General features: G+C 43.0%; 1 long non-coding RNA gene across 2 annotated transcripts in view; it reads left to right on the forward strand.

Moving 5' to 3' along the window:
* The window catches only part of LOC120220093, a 49,688-nt gene extending 37,357 nt beyond the window's left edge, over positions 1 to 12,331 (forward strand). For both annotated transcript variants that reach the window (XR_005525459.1, XR_005525460.1), the window contains exon 3: positions 12,220 to 12,331. This is a non-coding gene — a long non-coding RNA (uncharacterized LOC120220093). The remainder of the gene's footprint in view (positions 1 to 12,219) is intronic.
* The last annotated feature ends 8,195 nt before the right edge of the window (positions 12,332 to 20,526 follow it).

Consider the following 20,526-nt stretch of genomic DNA (forward strand, 5'->3'; position numbering starts at 1 on the left):
AATATATTATACTAGAGGGTGATAATTGGTTAGAAAAAGCAGCTTAGGATAATAAGAATCAGGTGTGCTGATCACGGCTGGTGCTGCATTGTCAAATAAGGGTGGTCAGGGTAGACTTTTTTTCTTTTTGATATTTGATAGTTTTGACAGAGAGACAGAGTGTGAGCAGGGGAGGGGCGGAGAGAGAGGGAGACACAGAATCTGAAGCAGGCTCCAGGGTCTGAGCCATCACCACAGAGCCCGACCTGGGGCTGGGACTCGAACTCAACGAGTCATGAGAACATGCCCTGAGCCGAAGTCGGACACTCAACAGACTGAGCCACCCAGGCGCCCCAAGGGTAGACTTTTGAGAAGGTGAGATCTGTGCTTTGGATACAGGAGTGAACATCCAGCACAGAGGCCTAAAGCCAGAGCCTGCCTGGGCTGCCCAAGTAAGACCTGAGCTCTGTCCAAGTCCAGAGCTGATTGAGCTCAGGAGAAGCAGATGGAGTTAGAGTCAGCCAGTTACAAGGCCAGTGTGTACATCCTTAGAGGCCATCCGTCAGGCCTCGGCTCGTATTCTGGGAGGAATGGCTGGCCACTGGAAGGTTCTGAGGAGAGTAGTGACTTGATCGAATTTCTGTTTTAATAAAACTTCTGTGGTCATTATATTGAGATAGGCTGTCGAGGGTAAGTTAAGCTGTGGTTCTTGCAGTAAGCTGGGCACATCTTTAAGGGAACTGAACTCTTTTTTTTTTTTTTTTAAATATTTATTTCTAGGAGAGAGAGACAGAGACAGCATGAGCAGGGGAGGGTCAGAGAGAGAGGGAGTCACAGACTCTGAAACAGGCTCCAGGCTCTGAGCTGGCAGTCAGCACAGAGCCCGACGCAGGGCTCGAACCCACGAACCGCGAGATCATGACCCAAGCGAAAGTCGGACGCTTAACCGACTAAGCCACCCAGGCGCCCCAAAGGGAACTGAACTCTTGACTTCACTGATTTTTCTTGAGTTTTTCAATGTTAGCAACTAATTTAAGTAAACAGTTTGAGTCAACCTAAATAAGTCTGTGGGATTCTGCTATGGGATGACAGCTGGGAGAAGGAATTCAGAGAAAGGTACAGACTTTGGGCCAGGCTAAATTGGGGAAGGTAAGGATTGATTTAAACTAACATGAAAGCTTGACTTTGATTAGCATGTAAAGCTGAAGGAAGGGAAAGATAATGGCATGCAATTATTCATGATAGCCAAAAGGTAGAAACAACCCAAATGTCCATCACTGACGAAGGCATAGACAAATGGTGGTATATCCACACAGTGAGGTATTATGTAGCCATAAAGAGGAATCAATTATAGATACGTGACCCTGGAAAACATTATGCTGAGAGAAGCCACACATAAAGGCCACATATTGTAAGGTTTTAATTACGTGAAATATCCAATATAGGCAAATCTATTGAGACAGAAAACAGATGTGATGGTTCGGGGCTACGGGAGGGAGGGAAGATGGGGAGTGGCCGCTTAATGGGAACAGGGTTTCTGTTTCAGGTGGTGAAAATGTTCGGGAACCACATAGTAATGATGGTTGTACTGGGTTGGTTGTACTAAACGCAACTAAGTTATACACTTTAAAAGGCTTACAATTGTGTATTTTATGTTATGTGAATTTTACCTCCGTTAATAAAAAAGAATGGCATGCAGAAAATCATTTAAGGGATGTATATTTTAGGTCCTGTTTAGCTCAAGTGGAGTTTTTGTTAGGGGAACTGAGAGGTGATAAAGCTGGAGAAAGGATTTTGGGTCAGATAATGAAAGGTGTGGCCTGCTAAGCCAAGGAATTTAGAGTCTCATCTGCTGGCGGATGTGAAATATAGCAGTGTCTACTCCCTGAGTAAGAACTAGACTGAAGAGAGGTTGGTGCTTTGGGAATCCCAGCTTCTGGGTTTCAAAGCAAAATAAATGGCCTCTGGTCTTAATCAATCTGTGATTTTGCTGTTCTCCTAAAGGAATTTCGTGACAGTCATTACAGAGGTCTCAAACAAAATTAATGTAGAGCTTCTCCTTTAAAAGATATCTGTATTGGGGGCGCCTGGGTGGCCCAGTCTGTTAAGCATCCAACTTCAGCATAGGTCATGATCTTACACTTTGTGAGTTCAAGCCCCACATTGGGCTCTGTGCTGACAGCTCAGAGCCTGGAGCCTACTTTGGATTCTGTGACTCACTCTCTCTCTTTGCCCCTCTCCTGCTCATGCTCTGTCTCTGTCTCTCAAAAAATAGATAAACATTAAAAACATTTTTTTTTAGTTAAAAAATATCCCTATTTCAGTTCCTGGTTATAAAAGGTTGTTGTTAAAAAAAAATTGAGGTAATTATTTGAGGAGATGGGATGTGTCAACTAATTTTACGGTAATTATTTTGCAATGCATATCAAAACACATGCATGTCTTTAAAAAAATTTTTTTTTAATGTTTATTTTTGAGAGAAAGGGAGAAAGGGGAGGTGGGGTAGAGAGAGAGGAGGGTAGAGAGAGAGGGAAGCACAGAATCTGAAGCAGGCTCTAGGCTCTGAGCTGTCAGCACAGAGACCAATGAGGGGACCAAACCCATAACTGAGAGATGATAACCTGAGCCAAAGTCAGACACTTAACTGACTCACCCAGGCACCCCCAAATATTTGCATATCTTAAACTTAATGTTTATGACATATTATGTCATAATTACAACATATTATACATAATGTTATATGTCACTTATGTTCCAATAAGGCTGGAAAAAATTGAAACATTATTCAAATTGTATGTTAATAAAAAGTCCCTTTAATTACATTCTTTCACTTCCTGTTCTCCCTAAGTCTGGAGTTACCTAGACTGTTTTCTATTCATAGATTTGTCATCATCATTATTACTGTTTCACAAAAATGGGCACATAGTATATAGTATTTTGCATGTTGCTTTTAAAAAAAATTTATACTTTCGCTGCCTTACCACTTCTTTCTTTTGGACGGCTACATTATATGCAGTACTTTCATTTGAAAACAAACAGAACTTGAAAGCAAAAGTGGGGCAAAAGTTAAGCGTCTAACTCCTGATTTTGGCTCAGGTCAGGATCTTAAGAGTCTGTGAGATCGAGCCCCAGCCTCAGGCTCTGCACTGACAGCATGGAGCCTCCTTGGGATTCTCTCTCTCTCCTCTTTCTCTGCCCTTCCCCTGGTTGCTTGTGTGCATGCACTCCCTTTCACTCTTTTTCAAAATAAATAAATTTATAAAAAAAGAAAAGAAAAGACCTCTATTACAAAGAGGATGAGGTATGGTAAAATATAAAAGTAACAAACACGTAATGAGTAGTGACTATGTGACACGTGCTGTTCTGAACATATTATGTAAATGACTCCTTGTAACAGCCGATAAGGTAGAAGATGGTTATGATACTGTGGAGATGAGGTGTTCATACCGCTGTGACCCTCATTTTACAGAGGAGCTAACTAACTGAGGCAGAGACAAAATGTGTCCTGTTAAGGTCTGGAGTTAGGCAGTGGCAGAAATGGGCTCTGGGACAAGTTTCAGCTCCCACTGATGGTTGTCCTGAGGGACCTTGTGGCCAATGTTGTGAGATCATAGAAATATTTCAGGAGAAGTCAGTTTGGAATTGTGTACGAAATTTTCCAGGTTTAATGTTGGCTTAAAAAATACTAGATATAATTCAAATACCACAGATTTGCCCACTTAATAGTTTTAATATATTCACGGTGTTGTATAACCATCACCTCTTTGTAGGTCTGAATATTTTCATCACCTCCAAAGGAGGATCCTGTGTCTAGTAAGCAGGAACTCCTCATTCCCCCCCACCCCCCTCAGGCCCTGAAAGCCACCTATCTGTTCTCTGTCTCTGTAGATTTTCCTCTTCTGGATATTTTACATAAGTGAAATCATATAATATGTGGCCTTTTGTGCCTGGCTTCTTTCACTTCGCTTGTTTTTGAGGATCATCTGTGTTGTAGCTTGTATCAGAACTTCACTCCTTTGGGGCACCTGGGTGGCTCAGATGGTTGAGTGTCTGACTTCAGTTCAGGTCATGAGCTCATGGTTCATGAGTTCGAGCCCCATGTCAGTCTCTGTGCTGACAGCCTGCTTCAGATTCTGTGTCTCCCTCTCTCTGTGCCCCTCCCTCTTCTCTCTCTCTCAAAAATAAATAACCATTAAAAATTTTTTTAAAAAAGAATTTTACTCCTTTTAATTGCTGAATAATATTCCATTGTGTGGATACACATAATTGTATTAATTTATCAGTTGATGGGCCTTTGGGTTTCTCCCACCTTTTAGCTTTTATTGTGAGTAATTCCATTATGAACACTGGTGTACAAATATCTGTTTGAGTCCCTGCTCTCAATTCTTTTGAATATATACCTCTAGAAATAAAATTGTAGCATCTTATTGTAAATCTTTGTTTAACTTTTTGAGGGTCTGCCAAACTGTTGTCCACAAGGGTTGTACCATTTTGCATTCCCACCAGCCATGTATAAGAATTCCATTTCCCCCCCCACATCTTTGCCAAGATTGTTTTTTTCTGTTTTGCTTTGATAATAGGCATTCTATTGGTTGGGAATTGGTATCTCATTGTGGATTTTATATGTATTTCTCTAATGACAAATGATATTGAATGTCTTTCATTTGCTTTTTGGTTATTTGTGTTGTCTTCTTTGGACAAATGTCTGTTGAGATCCTTTGCCAATTTTGAAAATTGGATTATTTGCCATTTTTCTGAGTTGTAAGAATTCTTTATACATTCTAAGTACAGGTTCCTTATGAAATATGTGATTTGAAAAATTTTTCTCCCTGTGGGCTTTTTATTTTTTCAGAGTGTCTTTTAAAGCACAAAGGTTTAATGGTTTTGGTGAAGTCCAGTTTATCTGTTTGGCTCTGTTTTTAAAAAATACTTGGTAAGTCAGGTTCTGGATTCTAGCTTATTAACATATGATTGATGGCTGTTGTCTGTTGCCACTCTCCCCAGAAACCATTTGGAAAAATCCTAATGCTTTGTGAAAATACCTGTTTTGTGAAGTAGAGAGAGGCAGGAAGCTCTGGGAAGTAGGGAAGGTAGATTTCTCACCAGTAGCAATTTTGTTTTGGTTTGGTTTTTCTGCTCCGAAAGTGCCTTCACTTGGACCAGTGTGGTGGGGAGCAGGCTGTGTTAAGAAGTGACGAGGACCAAAGTCTCCGGGCCCTGCAGGTTTTATGTTGATCAGTAGAGAGGTTAAGCCAGGTTAAGTAGGTTAAAATGTCAGAAACTCTGCCTTCTGTCATAGATTGTGCCATTTAAAATCAGAATGGCCACGGGGATGTTGTAATTGTGTGTTTCTAGGAAGAAAGGCTTAGGGACCGTCACATCTAGGAAGTCATTTGGGTTAAGGTCTCCCCTTTTATGTGAGAAAATCCGTGTTTGGGTTAGGGTTTGAAGACAGAAAACCATTCACTCATTCACATGTTTAGTGAAAGATAGTTAAGTTAAATCTGCATGCCATTTATCCTACTGTGAGGAGGAAGGTTTATTTTGGGGAGGGAGGGGGATGAAAGCCTTTGCGGAACAGTCTGTCCTTTGAGAAAGAAGCACCACAAACCTGATGGCTACAGGATCAGGGTGAGCACTAGAATGGGGAAAGCAAGGGGGGCATGTTTGCGGGATCTAGGACTTTGCCCAGGGCCGGACCTTTGCCAGGGAAGGGGGAAGAAAGGTATTGTTCCTTCCCTCTTGTACTAACACACCTGGGCTGGTAGTCCTGGAGAACCTTCAGGCATTCTGCTGACAGCTTTGGGGCCTGGCCACCACACATCTTCTGGTAGGTGGATTCCAAGTGCCCAGTGACACGCTTAGGCTGGGAATGCAGAGAGTTGATCGCTGGGAAAACTAAGCATATATCTCTGTCACCTTGCTTTCAGAACCTATACTCTTAACCCCAATCAGTGAAGTCCTGTGATTGAGAGGTGGGGTTGGGTTCTCATGTGCTTATTGTGAGGGGTCAGGAGAGCTTTTGTTAAAGAAAGGGGATTTGAGGAGGGACTTGGTTAAACAGTAGGATTTAAGCCAAGGGAGGGGGAGTATTCTAAGTAGAGTGACCTCTGTGAACAAAGCTTGGGTGCTAGAATCTGGAGTGGGTAGCATGTTTGAAGCTATCTGTTGGTCATTTTGGCTGAACTGTAGAGTACCTGCTGGAGGGAACTCTGTGGGCATGGTGGGGTGGAACCGACTCTAGCGGGCCTTGAGTGCTAGGAGAGAAGTTTTTACCAAATTCAGTGGTTAGTGGGGAACCCCTAAAACTGTTAGAGCAAGGACTGACATAAAACTAAAGCCATTCTTCATTCTGCAAGACTGGTCTGATAGTATAGCGTGGGTAGATTAAAATTGGGGCTTTCCGTGTGACGGACACAGTGTTAATAAAAACAGCTAACATGGTGCTTTTGCCCTATGAGTTTCCCTAATACTCCTCTCAAAGCAGGTAACTCCTGTTTTACTAAGTTTACAGATGATGAAACAGGTACAGAGAGGTTAAATAGTTTCCCCAGAGTTAGATAGCTAGGAAGTGGTAGAACAGGGGAATCAGCCTGGGCAGATCAGCTCTAGAACTCCTCTTCTGGTGGCCCTGTAAGGTGGTGGCACTTACGGTCAACTTAGTGAAAGCTGTAACACTACAAAGAAGACTATAGGATATTATTTTTAACAGTGTGTTTAATCTTTGTGTTTTATTGCATCTGAGGCAGTGCACCAGAACTTTATACAGTCAGCCTCTCTTTGTAGCTAAATGCTGGTCTGACTTTTTCCATTTTTTTCTCATAACTTTTTCTTTTTATCCTTGTTTTTCTTTTTTTTTTTTAAAGCTACTTAAAGGCTTTAAATGAAGATTTTAAATCCAGTTTGTTTGTTTAAAATTGCAGGCCAGCATTAAATCCCTAGAAACACTTGATCTGTATTCAACTGAAAGTTAAAATTTACTACTTTTTAGTTTAAAATTTTTCTCTTCTTTGAAACAGTTTTCTATTACTGGTGAATGTTTCTTTGGAGAATTCATCTGTAGCTACACACATGTGATAAAGTAAAGAAACTCAATATTAAAGATTTTGCGCTTATTGGCAAATGACACAGCTTGTAGAATGAATACATGTACAGGTTTAGTCTTTAAAAAGGTAATTGCCCTCATCTTTAAGTTTCCACCTTTGCAACCATCCTTATTATTTCTGATTTGCACTTGATTGTCAGGAATGGCAGCCACTGAGCTGATTCAATTTCCTCCTTCCAGTGTTCTCCCCCTGCTGGAATAGAGGTATTCATGATAGGCTGTAAGTATTTCACTAGAGGGAGCACAATTAAGGGCTCTTGCCTGCCAGCCTCACATGCAGAAGAGAGCCCTGGCTCTGGAGAAGAAAGAGTGAGGGAGAGAGGATATGAATTAAGGCTCAGCCAATTTTAAGAGAAATAAACCAAAACCAACATATTCCTAATTCAGGGGATCTGAATTCCTTGTTACTCAAATGACTGCAATCCTTTGGGGTTGATAATGGAGAATCTCTGTTACCAACCCTGTAATTTGCACAGATAAATATACTGTGGTTCCTGGTTTCAAGTTTATTAAAATGTTGTAGTGGGACCAGTGGGTTTTTTTTTCCCCCAAATAAAAAGGCTGGTTGTGTGGGGTCTTGCATCTTAGAAGTTTTGGACAGTTTCAGCCATTTTACATTAAGCCAGATTTAAAGACTAGAAAAGATCAACTTTTTTTTTTTCCACTTAGTGATGCCTTTGGCCTTTGAACAAACCATTTTACAAGTGGATCTGCTGTGCAAAGAATACTTTTTGTAAAGAGAGACCTTGTTACCCTTGGCCCCTACTGGGAACATCCCTAAATTTGGATGGTGAAGTAAGGCCATATTTTAAATGCATCCCTGGAAGGGATGAAATGTTCAGAATTTGGCAGCATTTCACTTCTGACGGCCTAGTTCTTAAGCCACATACAGTCTAGTTGATGGTGACAGCCTTTTTTGCACAAGAGCATTTTGATGAATTAAATTTTTCCCCCACTTCTTATTCTTCTCATGTCCTCAGCAAAATTACTATGTTGTGTTTACCTTGTGCCTACCAGGTACAGTGTGTTAGGCAATAAGGAAATGTTTGATAAATTGAATCCTCATTACTCAAACCTTATAAAACATATCATTTATCTATGCAGATAGATATTGAAGATCCTCAGAGCTGTGAGACAGCCTCAGTATGCAGGCAGGAATGCTGATAGCATACAAGGCACACTACTATACTAAACTAGTCATATTAAACAAATAGAAATTGCATTAGTAATGTTCTTTTTATATTTTTGGGGTATAGAGGATGGGATTTAGGTAAGAAGTCATAAGGTGTGTTTTGTTTTTTGCTTTTTGCTTTTTTTTTTTTTTTTTTTTATGGCCCGATAGGTAAAATAAGTATTTGAGTTCCTGGTGTACTCTTGTTTGCAGACTGTGCCCTTTGTATAAGGAACACTTTGGGAATATTGCCCCAATTTGTGTATCAGAACACTGTACTTTCTCAGCTAGCAGTTTTGACTTTTGTTGGTGACTCATTAGAACTGTTGGGAAAGCCAGACCGACTATGGGTATCAGAACTGTCTTATCTGGAAGGGTTTAGGACTTTCTTATGGGTGAAGAGAGTGTGGTAAATGTGTTGGCTTCAGCAGAAGAAATTTGGTGGGGAGATGCCAAGGAGTTGCCTCTTATTCTTCAGCTTCAAACTCAAATACATTTCACAGATAAGAATTGATCTGGAATGCTTAGTTTGGTATAAGACACTTATGTTTAGTCTTTATTTTGTGTTAAGCTGTGTACCAAGTGCTTTTCATGGATCTTTTCACATATTCCTCAGAAGAAGCTTGGCTTTATCTCCATTTTACATATTAGGAAACTGGGGTGCAGACAAGTTAGGTTAGGTAATTTGCTCTGGTTACACAACTTTCAAGTGGAAGAGCGAGTATATGGACCTAGAAAGAATTCCTGGCACCTAGCTCCAGAGCCCTCCTTCATGGTCCTATTTTGTAAATTGGAAGTAATACAGCTTCTCACTTAGCCGGTTTTGAATATTAGTTGACATAATGCAAAAAGTACCTCTGGCAGTGCTCGGCGCCCAGTAGGTGCTCAACAACTGAGAGTTGCTATTAGTAATAACTTATCTTAATAATGTTCATAATGCTAAGAGGATACTTATATTTCACTTTAAATTCTGCTGTATTTTCTTTATTAAATGACTCAAAAACTGTGAAGAAAGAAAAAAATGTATTGAGCAACTATTGTTGAAGGACAGAAGTTGAAGCACTTATAAAGTGCTATATTCAGCCCATTGGCTAAAGGTTATATTAGTGAATCTTGAAGGATTTTCACATGTAAAAAGAGGGAAATCAAGCAGTGTTTGAGGAAGTGAGTCTGTGCTTCAAGTTTGCCATTCTTCCCCTTATTTTCATTCGCACCCTGTACTTGGAGATGAGAAGGGCTGTATTCAACTGGCAGGCTCCCTTTGGTATCTGTATAGTTGGATGGTCCAAAGCTTTTTTTTTTTTTAAATGGCAGCTCCAAATGACATTCAAATTTTTCATTTATCTTAATTTTTTCAATGTTTATTTTTGAGAGAGAGACAAAGCGCAAAGAGGGGAGGGCCAGAGAGAGCACCAAACATAGACTCTGAAGCAGGCTCTGGGCTCTAAGCTGCCAGCACAGAGCCCAACATAGGGCTCAAACCCACCGACAGTGAGATCATGACCTGAGCCGAAGTTGGACGCTTATCCTACTGAGCCACTGAGGTGCCCCTAAATTTTCATTTATCTTAAAGGTAGAACTGTAAAATTCAAAGTTATTAATAAACTATGTACTTTAATCTAGGAAAACAGAAGGTGGATTTTTAACGTAATTCTGCAGATTTTTCAGTGATTTGGGATGAATGAAAAATTGAAAGTGCACTAGGGACTTCCAATATTGAGGGCCTATTTTTTTTTAGTGTTTATTTATTTATTGTGGGGTGGGGAGGGGAGGGGAAGATGGAAAGAGAGAATCCCAAGCAAGCTCCATGCTGTCATCACAGAGCCTGATGTAGGGCTTGATCTCAGAAACCCTAAGATCATAACTTGAGCAGAAATTGAGTCAGATGTCTTAACTGACTGAGCCACTCAGGTGCTCCTGAGGGCCTATATTAAGAGTTAGGAACCGTATTAGTACCAAGGGAATTATATGTTTTGCCCACACATTTTTTTCTCCCTGGTCGTGAGAAAAGGAAGTTAAAGCCTTAGCAATGATTTTTTTTATCCTTCCAATAATTTCCACCATTTTTTGGTTATTTTGTTTTTACTACTTATTAGATAAGAACAGGAAGGATGCATCATTTCACTCTTTGGGACTTATGTTAGCATGCAATCCAGGAAAAATTTTACACAGTTATTTCTAAATCTTTTTAAAATAAAAAATGTATGTGTGTGTGTATTTTTAATGCTTGTAAATTTTCAACTTAAACCCTTTCTCATAAGAGCCTTGCATTAAGTTTAGGTTGCCATGACATTTCCTTATTAATTTTTACTCTTATTTAAACATTTTTGTTGAACTTTGTGTCTTTAACAGAGAAGTTGGCAACGTCTATCATGCCAGATGTTCCAGATAAAAAACATGAAACCCTCTTCCTCCCCACCTAGAGAAAGCACCTGTAACCAAACGGCTATGACACACGTGCCACAAGAATGTTATTATTGCGGTGTGAAACATGATCAGAATCCTTGTTTCTGTCACAGGCTTCAGATTCTCACGTCAGTTTGAAATAACAGAGCACTTCTTGAAAGTGGTTACTGTGGTCCGTTACTGTTTCAAGTACTTCACACGCTTTGGTTATTAAGTACTCTTTTATTTTGCTATCTTTACCTATCACTTAAGTAAAAGCTTTGCCGGGCGCCCGTGTTTGTGTGTATTGAGTAGGGGTGCTAAATTTTGTGGGCTAGTGCTTAATTTAGTGTACAAAATCTGACAAAACACTACCTTCTAAACACATTTTCTAGAAGTGCTGTGTATTCTCCTAAGCCCTGGGTTCCCGCCCTGCCGAACCAAAGACAACCATAAAGAGGGAGGGACTAACAACTCTAACTAAAAATGAACCTGATTTTAAAATGGCAAGATTTTTTTTTTTTAATTTTCGGGGCGAACGGATCACTTGTAGGAGCAATGGAGGGGTAAATAGAGAAATTTCGGGTCGTGTCTTCAAAACCTGTAGACGGATTCACCTCCGTCTGTCTCTCCATCTTAAACTGATTTCGTGATCTCTCTGCTAGACCAGAAGTTCAAGTTCCCAGGGCGCACGCTGTGACCTCTAGTGGTGGGCACCGAGCGAACACCGGGGCTTCGGGCTGACACCTGGGACTGCACCTGGGCCGCATTTTCCTGCCGGCCCGTGGTTTCCTACCCATTAGGCGGCGGCTTGCCATTCATGCTTTTGACAGCTGCTTGGCCGCCTGCGAGCGGAGAGCGAAGTGCTCCGTGCACCGGCCCCTGGTCCGAAACCCCGGGCGGGAGGGCCCGACGGCGACGACATTCGATGGTGCCCCGGGGCCGGGCAGCCTGCTCCTCCATAGGTGGCTGCGTTTCCGACTTCGCCCTGGCTCCACTCCGGGGGCTTGACGTGCAAACTTCGCCGGAGCGAGCTGAGAGGGAGGGACCGGCGTGGGGGAGGAGGCGGCGGGAGGCGCCTCTGCTTAAGGGAGCCGGCCGGGCGCCGTGGCTCGGACCGACGCGCGGACGGAAGGAAGGAGCGGGGCCGCCGGGCCCGGCCCGGGGATGCGAGCGGCCTCAGGGTGGGCAGCTCGAGGGCCGGGGGTGCGACTTTAGGCCTCCCCGCCACGGGCAGCCGTGGCTGGGGCGGGGGCAGCTCCGGGCGCCGGCCTCCGTGCGGGTCTCGGCGGCGGAGGCAGGCAGGGGACCCTGCGCCGCGGTGGCGGGCCGCCGGCGGCTCGTCCCCTCCCCCGAGGGGCCGCGGGAGTCGAAAGCGAAAGCGAGCCCGCGCCGCGGACTTTGCGCCCGGGGCGGGGGGTGGCACGGGAGGAGGCGGGTTGGGAGGGCCGGGCGGCCGGGGGGCGCTGTCAGCGCGCCCCACCCGGCCTGCGGGCCGCGCACGCCGCCGGAACTCCCCGGCGCCTCCTTAAAAGCGGCCCCCGCGCGACTCTTTTCCCCCTTTTTTGTTACATTGTAGGAGCGGAAAGAATGTCGGAGCGGGCCGTGGATGACGTCAGGGGGGAGCCGCGCCGAGTGGCGGCGGCAGCGGGCGGAGCAGCGGCGGCGGCCGCCCGGCAGCAGCAGCAGCCACAGCAGCAGCAGCAGCCTCCGCAGCCCCAGCGGCAGCAGCCGCCGCCGCCGCCGCGGCGCCTCCGGCCGGAGGACGGCGGCCCGGGCGCCGCCTCCACATCGGCCGCCGCCGCAATGGCGACCGTCGGGGAGCGCAGGCCCCTGCCCAGTCCAGAAGCGATGCTGGGACAGTCGTGGAATCTGTGGGTCGAGGCTTCCAAACTTCCTGGGAAGGACGGTGAGTGTCCACGCCCTCCTCTGCCCTCCTCTTCCCCAAGTGCCCCGTCCCCCATCCTCTGACCCACCTCCCCTCCCCCCACCCTGTGACCCGCCCCCTCGGGGGTCAGAGATGCTATCGCTCGGTTGGGGTACACGGAGGTGCCCGCAACTACTCCTTGCGTGCGTGAGCGTGTGTCACACTCCCGGCCACTGATCTGCCTCTCCCCTCCTCCTGTGTGTGTGTATCTCCTAGGGACGGAATTGGACGAAAGTTTCAAGGAGTTTGGGAAAAACCGCGAAGTCATGGGGCTCTGTCGCGAAGGTGAGTCCAGCCCCCCATTGGAGTTTTTGCAAGCCCTGAGGAAGTTTCCTTGCCAGCTGTATTAGGGTGGGGAACTTTATCCTACGTTACCCACGCCTTACCCTGCGCGAGGATGCTGCTGACTGAGGAGGAAGAAGGGGGAGAGAGGAATGATTGGAAAATCCTGGTTTCTAGGTCTTCCTGTAATGGGAAGCGTCCCGGAACCCTTCGATGGCGGCCTTGGTGTGGTGCAGCCTGAGCTGCGTTGCTCTGTGATAAGCTTTGGGGACCGGCAGTGAGTTGAACCCAGATCCCTTCTGGTCGGACCCTCTTACTGAAAAACACAAGTGGAGATGGGAATTAATCGCTTTGGAAAGCATTTCCACGAATGCTTTAGGCGGCTCTGGGAAGGAAAATCTTGCCACCAGAAATTTTCTGCTGGCAATCAAAATTGATTTCAAACTTAAGGAAAGATAACAGTTTATCTGTGCAGCCTTATTTCTATGAGATTTAAGCTGCAACGTTTAGGGTGCTACAGAAGGATCATCACCACTGAGGAGCCAGTTGGTCAGACTGTGTGTGTGTGTGTGTGTGTGTGTGTGTGGCGCCAAGATGAGGGTGGAAAAAAGTCCGGAATTTCATATCGTGAAACAAGCCTTTAGTGTCCATAGTTAGTGGAACCAGTGCCTAATTATTGGTCAGTTTTTAATAAAACCGATACTTAGAGAAGGACACTTAAAGCAATGTTTGTAGCTAAAGGTGTGTCTCCAAATGAAATGAAAGGTCAGGTATCTAGGGACTGTCAGACTTTTTTTTCCCCCCTAGATTTTATTTTTCTTTGAAGAGTCAACTTTGCTATCTAAGGCCTGTGCCAGGTTTGCACACACTGCAGTCAGAAAGGACTTTTGGAGGCCAGTGAACTTTAGGTTCACTTGAAGTTGTTCTTTCAGTGGTAGTAGGACAAGACCTTACATGAGGTTTTGTATACAAAATCCTGAGTTTATATTCCCCAATGCAATTTCTTTGCCTATATGCAGCCATTTACTTTGGCATAGTTACTATCCAGGGCCGAAGAATAGGTAGAACTTTGGCGAGCTGAATGTTTTAAAGTCCAGAGGTAGCCCATTGTTACTGTCTCCGTATTTACTTCTTGTTTTTAGAGCCTCTCTTTTTCTCACGTTTGCTGTTTTGGTTTTTTGAACTGGCCTCTTGTTGGCCTCTTGGCTCTGAGAAGAGTAATACCAGTGGCAGCTCAGTGAGAGCTTCCAATTGGAACAGATTATAGAGCAAATTAGTTGATTTTGAAAATGAGAATCGCTGTTTGAGAGCAAAGGAAAGAGAGGGAAAGCACAGGACTTGCTGGCGATGTTGCAATAGGAAAAATCAGTTGTTAGTCCGGTTTTAGTGTTGAGTTGGCAGTCCGCCTGGGCTTAAAAAATTAAAATCACTAGGTGGCAACTCTCCTAGGAAGCAGTTGGAATAGAGCATTAGGGGACCTGACCCATTCCTGTTCTTAGTTTTTATTCTTTGGGTGTGGATACATTTCCCATAAAGGGTTTCTAAATCTGTGTGAAAACAGCGTGCTAATTATTGGTAATTCCCCAATAGAGGATGAGTAAGTGTATTAGTGTTTCACTGGGCAACTTGGTCTAGACTGAGACCCAACCAAATTTAGTGGCTGAACCCAGTTTTTGCCATATTTATTATTTTCTGCTGGGACATATTCATCAACAGGTTTTATTTACTCTGAGGATCTAAGACCTTTAAACTACCTTCTTGAGGCAAAAAGGGTCATAGATTTGGTTGTGTATGCTTCTGACCTATCAAATTATTAGTGATGATTAGAGGTGCTGGTTTTTAAAAGCTGCTCCAACCATTCAGAGGATGCCAAAGGGGCCAGGATGGCTGAAGTCCTGCCTGACTGTTTTTGAATAGAGATGGAAGTTTTTTAATTCAGTCGATTCCTGATCCATTTGTGACTGTGGATTTTCTGAACAGTTGCAAAATTCAGGCATGAAGCTGTTCAGCACTGTGCAGGAGTCTTTGTCTCACAGCTCATGTTGGGATGCTTACAAAATGAAAATACATTTTAAAATTATCAAAAATTATTATTGTTTGTCTGTAGTTAAGATTATTGCCTACCAAGAAAAGGTGTTGTGGAACTAAATCTGTGCTAATTCCTCTCGGCAAGGAGGTTAAATGTAGATAAATTGATCTCATGATTGAAGCACGAAGAATCAGAAACTGCCCATCTTGGAAGATGTCTCAGAATATGGACCACACTTGCTGAGTGCTCATCCAGTTAGTTTATGATTGTGGACTTAGGGGTTAAAAGCCTGGGTGTGAGAGCAAGTTGTTTGACCTTGCACTTGTTATTTTACCTCTCAGAATCTGGCTTTCCCTCTTTGTAAAAGGAGATGATAATACCTGCTTCCCAAGGTGGTAGGAGTAGAAATTAACTTAGATAACATACCGAAAATGACTCCGTGCAAACTGATTCTTTGAACCCCTTAAACTGCTGATAATCTTAGACTTGATTTCTGAATTTAGTATTTATCTAGGTCAGGGGATTATAATCTGGGACTTGAATGGGCTATAGGGCAGTCATAGTTTCACTGAAATTGTAGGCTAAGCTATGTGTGTCTACTTTTTTTTTAAGTTTTTTTTAGTGTTTATTTATATTTGAAAGAGAGACAGTGAGAGCCAGGGAGGAACAGAGAGAGAGAGAGAGAAACAGAGAGATACAGAATATGAAACAGGCTCCAGGCTTTTTGCTGTCAGCACAGAGCCTGATGTGGGGCTAAAACTCCCAAACCGTGAGATCATGACCTGAGCCGAAGTTGTACACTTAACTGACTGAGCCACCTAGGCGCCCCTGTATGTTTACTTTCTAGTAATGTCTAAAGCGTCTCTTGAATTCTCAGAGATCCTTCATATATCTCGACCCCCAAAATTCAAATCCAATAAGCCGTGATATTTGTCTTTTTTTCTCCTGTAGCTTAGTTTGGCCAGTTCGCTCATGGTAAGACTGCCCAAGAGTTAATGTTATGGGAGAGGTTAGAACTATTTATTTTTTAAATGTTTTATTTACTTTTGAGAGAGAGAGAGAGAGAGAGAGAGAAAAGCAGCTTGATTAGGGGAGGGAGACACAGAATCAGAAGCAGGCTCTAGGCTCTGAGCTAGCTGTCAGCACAGAGCCCAACATGGGGCTTGAACCCACGAACAGTGAGATCATGACCTGAGCTGAAGCCGGACGCTTAACCGACTGAGCCACCCAGGTGCCCCTAGAACTATTGATTTAGATGGAAGTGAGATTAGTTGTGGGTCAGCTAATATATCATCCCTTTTCTTCCTAATTAGCACAGGTAGGCAAATGTTAGGATAAAATTTCAGTTATCTTTTAGAGGTCAGCTTGTTTTCCATTTTCACCCTCACATTGTTATTGCTTTTTGTTTTTTGTAATTTGTAATATTAGTTGATTACACAGTTGATCTGAGTGGAAAAAGATGGATAATACATTTTGGCTTTGTTCACATGATTAAACTTGAAGACAAATTACCCTTTTTTCCAAAGGTAACTTGTGAAATTCTGCATCTAACAAAATTATTTTTAGATGAAATTAATTGGTATGAGTAACTGATTAAACTTTCCATATTAGTGCCTGAACATATAGGGAGCCTTAAAAAATGAAAACGTTAAGTGCCTTGATTACTTGACAGATTAAAAAAGAATTACTGTCACCATTTGAAAGTATTTATTACGTGGTGGTTCTTTTCATTAGAATGTCAGCTCCCAGAGGACAGGAGCATTGTTGATGGAGGTTTATTCATCTTCTGCACCATTTATGCTCAGTAAATATTTGCTGCCAAAAAGGTATTAATTGGACTACCTAGAAAAATTGAACTAAGTCTCTCAAGGATGAAGAGGTCAAATGACCCAGATTTTCCACTGTGACTCCAGGGCCTCTGCCCCCAGAGGTACCTGTTCTGTGGGAGGTATGCTCAATGGCCCTGGGGAAGGCCAGAGGCTGTCTTTCAGCACTTCCTGTTGCTTTGTCCTGAGTTTAGCACTCCATTTACACTTTCCAGAAAGTGCAGACAGGACACTGCCTCTCTTATCTGTGATATTTAGGAGTAGGATGGAGACCCAGAGTGATAGCCACACTTGACGACAGGTGATTCCCCTGTCATAATAACAATGACATAATTGAGCCTAGGGCAAGATGAAAAAGAGGTTGGTTGGCATCTATAAGCAGCTAGATTAAAGAAAAGACCAACTAGGGAGGGGGTAGCCTTAATCAACACAGACTGAGTCAACATATCAATACTAAATTTTTCTTGCCTAGGGAAGAAAATGGTCCTAGTCAGTTAACTGAAAACAAATAGGTACCTGTGTGAAATACTGTTAAAGTAACTGCATTATAAGCATAAAATCCTCTTCCTGAAGTGAAGAACATTTCTGTTTTTCTGTAGGGTTTCTTTCATGTTTTTTACTCCAACTTTTTCTTACGGATGATTTGAAATCTACAAAAGATACAGAAAGAGTTTTAATGAGCCTCCTTGTATCCATCATACAGCTTAAACAACTAGTGAGTTGTTTCAGCTCTACCCCACACTGAATTATTTTAAAGCATGTCCTAGACAGCATATCATTTCTTTTGGTTTTCTTTTTTTCTGCTTGCATGGACTTCAGCTTGTCTCCTGCAAGTTGGAGCCTTTATGTGTGCTGTACCTTCTTTTGAGGTAAGCCAGGCTGCCGTTTCTGGTCTCTTCCACAGGTGTGTGAGGGTTCTGCAGGTGGCAGTGTTTGCATTCTGCCTACATCTCAAGCAGAGATTGAAACTGAGCCTTAGACAGGAATCTGTGAGATCCAAATTCACTGTATCAGAATCATCTGCATACACTTCTAAAGAGTTGCAGGTGACCCACCCTTGATGCTTCGTGGATGAGAGCTAGGGCTGCAGTGACAATGGACAGTTGTCTGACAGTTGATGTATGAAACTGTCTAAACTCTGTACACTCCGGAGTGAAAGAGCCCCTGCAGACCTAGCGGGACCCTGCCGCCGAGCAGTTCCGTTCTGGTTCCGGAGCTCTTTCAGTGCAGATGGCCGCCTGTGGGCCGAAGCCTGCCAGCAGCCGAGCTGAGAATGGTTTCTATGTTGTTAAATCACTGAAGTAAAAACTCCGAAGAAAATAATTATTTTCATGATCTGGGACAAAATAGGAGATTCAGATGTTAGAGTCCATAGTTAAGTTTCATTGGAACATAGCTACAGCCATTCATTTACTGATGGTCCGAGGTGGCTTTCTCCATACAAGGAACAGCAGAGTAGAGTAGGTGTGACCGAAGCCATACAGTCCGCCAAGCCCATGACTTACTGTTTGGCTCTCGACAGAAAAAGTATGTCAATTCTTGTTCTAATAGGTTCCTTGGTTAACAAAGGGAAACTCATTCTCCAGAATGTGAGTTCTGGTACTACTCAAGCTTTACGTTTTGAAGGGGAGAATCTTCAAAATGGTAAAAATCGTTATTCTCAAACCAAAAGTTTATCCAGTATTGAAGAAACGTGTTGGGTCAGAAGGAAGATGTAAGAATGCACGTGAGGTTTTGTGTAAGAAGGATGAGGTCCTTGTCCTTTGTCATTCGCTGCCACTTCTCTAGGGTATATGTCTGTTTCAGGGCAGTTCCAATTCAGAGCATCAACAGAGCTGTCATCGTCACAGCTTTCGAGAGCCTTAAACTGTGAGGATGGTGCTAGGCTTCTGTTAGCCCCATTGGAGAAAGAAGACAACGTTCATGGGGTTTTCAAAAGGGTACCTGACTCACATTCTTCAGTGTCTGCCCTTACATTTTGCTTGGAGAAGCTGAAGCCCCGTTGGAGGTCACATTGGGAATTAGAAGCAGCTTCACCAGGAATCCGGGTCTGCATTTTGATTGATGAAGGGGGATGTGTGGCATCTTTGTATCTCACACTTGTAAGATTTCGTACTTGCTGAAGAGTGTAACACACGGTGCAGTCCATGCTGAAGTTCTCAACCCTCGAGGCTTTGTTGTTAACGGAGACCATGCACATTCCGTGTGGCAAGTGGGGTACTCGAGCTTTACCCAAGTTAGAGTTTTGTTTCTTGTGAACTCTAACTTTGGGAGAAATTTATGCATCGTTCCTGCGTGTGACCTACATGTTCTGTGGCCTCATTTCTTATAAGGGTATCCTGCTTTCTCAATGCCACATCTTAGTGTACCGCTCTATGTGTGGACAGCTCAAGTTTGGTGAGAACGTGTATTCTGTGCCAGCACACGGTTTACGTTCTGTAATCTTGTGAGCACTCCTGTGGGCTTGATATTCCCATTTCCCCCTTGTACAGATGAGGAAACTGAGGCTCGGAGAAATGAGGTACCTCAGTAAGATCATGATGCTCATAAGAGACGCTAATCCAGATTTGCCCAACTCCACAGCCCACATGCTTGACCCATTGCCATGCTCAGCCCGTTCCAGGTCGCTAGCCTGCTTCTCATGAGCTTGAGCAGGTTACTCCTGACCTTTGTTTTTTTTATCCTCAGCTAGAAAAACTGAACTTTCCTGCTCCCACCCCCACATTTATTCTAAAGATACCAGATCCTTTTCCTTGCTGTGCCTTACAGCAGTCTGTATGTTGTGTTTAGCGGTTCTTTTATAAAAATCTTTTCTTGGGGGGGCGGAGGGGAAGTATGTGTGGTTTGCATGAGAAGTAATTGGCTTTAAAAAAAAATGAAATGAAAGCTAAGGTTGTAGCAGATAGAAAACACAATCATCTGGGATTTGTGCCATTAGAAAAAAATCCTTCAAAAAAGAAGTGAAATTTCACTATTTAAATAGCATTTCAGTGCAAGATTGCTTTTAATCACATTGATATTCAAAGTTTATGGCAGTATTTTTAATAAATGTGCCCCTCTGATTATTAAAGTATTTTTTGATTGAAGTTCTAAGGAGCAGAAGAAGCCTGTAGTAGACTTAACAGTTGGAGTTACTGTACTTTTGAGAGAAAGGCAGAGGATTACATTTATATTCATCTTGTACAGCAGGGATTATTATAAATGAGCAAAAGAAGGAAAAGAATGATTTTTGCATTTCAGGCACTCAACATAAAACTAGATGAAGTGTTCTTGTTCCTCTTTGTAATAAAGAGCCTGCTAACATGAAATGCTTTTTCTGTTCTGTGTAAACTTATGGCATGCAAAAGTCATAGGTTATGCTCAGTTACATCCACAGTCTTAAAACCGAGTATTTCCCTCCCGGGTTATACTGATGTTTTCCACAATCTTGGAAATGCAGTAGGGGGAAAAAGAAAAAAAAAAAAAGCTTTTAACCAGTGGTTCCAGGCTTTTATGTTTCATACCAGAAAGTTTCCTAAATAAATTGGGGACCAATGATAGTGTTGGTAGCATTTTGAAATATGTATATAATTAGACACATATAGTTCTTACCATTATAAAAGTACGAGCACCATTGTTTTGGAATAAAGGACAGTTATTTTAAGTTTGAAGAAAGTTTAAGAAAGACAATGCATTATCCTAATTTTTCTTATTTCTTTGTGGACTTGTTGGAGATCATTATTTTGGCATTTGAGAAGCACTGCTTTAAATCAGCTTCTTAAAGTGTCTACCATGGAACCTTGCTTCTGTGTGCTATTTTTCGGAGTTAGGCAGGAAAGCTCC

Source organism: Hyaena hyaena, unplaced genomic scaffold (assembly GCF_003009895.1).
Source record: "Hyaena hyaena isolate Hyena2069 unplaced genomic scaffold, ASM300989v1 scaffold_665, whole genome shotgun sequence".
NCBI lineage: Eukaryota > Metazoa > Chordata > Mammalia > Carnivora > Hyaenidae > Hyaena > Hyaena hyaena.